This window comes from Papaver somniferum, chromosome 7, assembly GCF_003573695.1.
Source record: "Papaver somniferum cultivar HN1 chromosome 7, ASM357369v1, whole genome shotgun sequence".
In the NCBI taxonomy this organism is placed as follows: domain Eukaryota; kingdom Viridiplantae; phylum Streptophyta; class Magnoliopsida; order Ranunculales; family Papaveraceae; genus Papaver; species Papaver somniferum.
Window position 1 is genome coordinate 249,616,044 of NC_039364.1, and position 3,435 is coordinate 249,619,478.

The following is a 3,435-nucleotide window of genomic DNA, read 5'->3' on the forward strand; positions in this document are numbered from 1 at the left end:
TCGTCCCATCAAACCACGAAGTCATCAATTGACTAACATACCACGAGACGTCAATCGTGTCACTTTGGGGGGATATCACTTAGGGTTTTGGTCTGGCGATTTACGGCACGTGTGTTCAAACACACGATAAAATGTGAGCAAGTCGTGCAATCAGTTGAAGGAATTCACGAGGTAGTGGGTGGAAAATCGACAAAGTATCCACACGTTGAGCAACTGGTTTCAAACACGATCTCCACTTCCCCACTCCTTGATTCCATCAACTGTCACACTTCATGGGATTATGGTGTCTAAAATTACAGCAATATAAATAAGTCTCTGAATCATGATTGAATCATCAACATCAACAGTATCATCAATCTCACGTCTTATCGACAATACGAGATCATCAACTCATCAATTGAGCAACTACTCTCAATTGAGAAATTTCAATCACTCAGAGCTTATCGTATTAAGAATTCATACACCCATAGTCTTTGATTACCATTGATTCCACACATTTCTCAGCTTCCCTCCTATAGATCAACCCATCCTCTCTTGTGACCGAATTTACTCTGGAACGGTCATTGTCTTGATTTAGGCCGGAGTACTACAGATTGATCTCTCGAATCTAAAGCACCCCCCTTTGCAGCGGTGCATCTGTGTGAGGCTTAACATTTCGCTCGGTTCGAGGAGTCTCCTCCGTACGGTCGTCTCCTCAATTCCTTAAAAACCAGAAAATCATTTTTACCCATCTACAGACTCGAACCCAATCAATTACACCGGCTCATTCCATGTATCTGTTGTTACAGAACCACCATACTGCCAATCACCAACTTGAACTCCAACCCTCCTAAGCATTCATCTAACTTCTCAGTTGTTGTAGCTTCCTGCCTGCAAAAACTCTGTAGCTCCACCTGCAACTAAATTCACCACTGCCTCAGTCTTGACAACAACAACTCCTGTGACTCCATCTCTATCTCAATTTCTGCTCGATCTTCATTTCTCAATTTCAGACCGGAACCCATCTTAACAATAGTACCACCTTCATCTTCCCTGTAATATCCATAGCTCATTCTGTAATTTTGCTCAAAACCCATTCTCTGAAACTTGTTCTTCATCAACAGCAACACCCATACCTAGCCAGCAACATCTCATTGCATTACTGAGTCTTCAGAGCCCTGATTTCAGAACCCTAATCCGAACCCATCTTCCAATCTTCTCCATTGTCAGGCTCAGACCTCCTTGCATCAATATCAGACTCCATTGCAGTACCAGCGAAACAACCTTCAATCACCACCAGTTCAGCTACGAAACCAGATCCAACACAAACCCATCAGCTCAATTTCTTCTTCATCAGTAGCTCCTCCAATTTCTACTACGGCTGCAATTCTCAATCAAACTTGAGAGCAAAAGAAACCCATTCTTTCATCGAATCTTCTTCGCCAAAAGTTAAACAGCGTCTCGATCCCTGGTTCTTCTTCATTTCAGAATCACCTCTCTTCCGTCTCTGAATCTCTCGAAATTTCTCGACCTAGTCTCTTACAGAAGCAACAAGCTAAAATTTGGGAAGAAAATGATTTTCTTCTTCTCGACTTAGTTGATAAGGTTGTAGGTACGGCCGTATTTAGGCGCCCGACTGATGGATATGGGCCACCCCTGATAATACAATCTCCCGCTTCATTCTCAATGTATGTCAGTTCTCCAGCACTGACAAGCTTAAAATCTGATTTTTCTCGTAACTTTCTCATACGCCGTCGGATTGACCTCATTCTTTCGTTGTTGGCTCCGTCTTTTCGTTATCTTCAAGATGATTGAGAAGAAGCCCTGGATTTAGACGAGTTTCATTTCCTTTTACTCAAATGATTCCAAAACACCTATAAAACTCAAAAGCAAACATAAGATACATAATTCACACGAAAAGTAGCAAAGAAAGCATAAACAATATATAAATATTAAGGTGTTTTACAACACCTATCAAATTCCCCCACACTTATACTTTTATATTCCTCAAGCAAATCAAACAAAACAATTATAAAAATATACATACAACTCCATGTCGTCGAGAGAAATAACCATCCCTTATCGAAAGAATCCGGGTTCGGAGTAATCAAATGTCTCGACTCTGCCTCACAAGAAAGTGTTTTATGAAGTTGCTCTCAATAATAAACAACTTTTTTGTGGGTCACACATGTGTCCAGGTAGGAGTCAAGAGAGAATCCTGCGACACATTGAATGGTAGGAAGGCAAAAACCCTCCGAATTGTTTTGAAAACCCACATCTTTTATTCATTTTGAAAACCCTTTTTTCTGGCGATCTCTAAGAAAGGAAATCAACCACTTAACGAAGGTGGGAATATGCTTACTTACCTCATTATCCGTTCGATGTGCAGTTAGCACCACTCTCACAGCATCCATAGAAACGTCTTCGGTCTTCAATCATTATCTTCATCTTCGTCTTCGGTCTTCAACTCTTGATGATAACTCTTGAACTTCGTAGAATCTTGACAATGTGATTCTTTCCTCTAATTCCTTGTTGCTTGAAACTTCATTATAGATATTCCTTCTTTTCATTGGATTTATTGAAAGAACAAAACTAAAAACAAACCAAAATATGATACAACACATTTTTCTTGTCTCTTTTTTCTATTTTTTCTTTTCATTTTTTTTTTCCTCTTTTTTTTTTCCTTTTTTTTTCTTTTTTTTTTCCTTTTCTAGTTGAGACAAGAAAAATAAAACAAAAACAGAATGAAAACAAAACAAAATAATAAAATTAATAATGAACCTAAAAAGATTTCTCTTGTTTTGTCTTTTTTTTTTTAATTTTTTTTCATGAGATGAGAAATAAACACAAATTGAAAATAAAAATTAAATAAGTACAAATGGCCATGGTATAAGTACTTTACCGCATGATTCTTCACAACTTGTATGTCTAGATATCATAAACTTCTTGAATTCTCATCTTGATAATCTTCGCTCTTGGACAATAGTCTTCAACTTATATATGCTCCTTGTCTTGTTGCTTTACTTGAATCTGAAATCTGCTCATTTTTGTACTGTTGCTTGTAAACCTTGAACGTCTTCAACTTTCCTTCAAATTTGTGATGCTCCTCTTGTTGATGATGATGGTGTTTCTATGGACCTGTTGGTGTAGAGAGAGATAAAGTGGATGGTAACTGCGAACAAGAATACAAAAGTGGTATGTAAGTTAGCAATTCGATGTCACCATCATGATTGATAAAATAGCACTCAAGAGATCAAAGTAGTGCTTCTAGTGGTGGGAGCTTGGGTATCTCACCATTCTACCCGGAATTAACGTACGGTGACACACACTCTAAAAGCACATATTTTTGAAGGTCGGTGCCTCACATTATGTAACATGGGTAATCTCCACTATAGGGGACCACAACACTAATACTGAATTCATTTTGCACCTCATTTGCCACTGGCATGGTTAAAT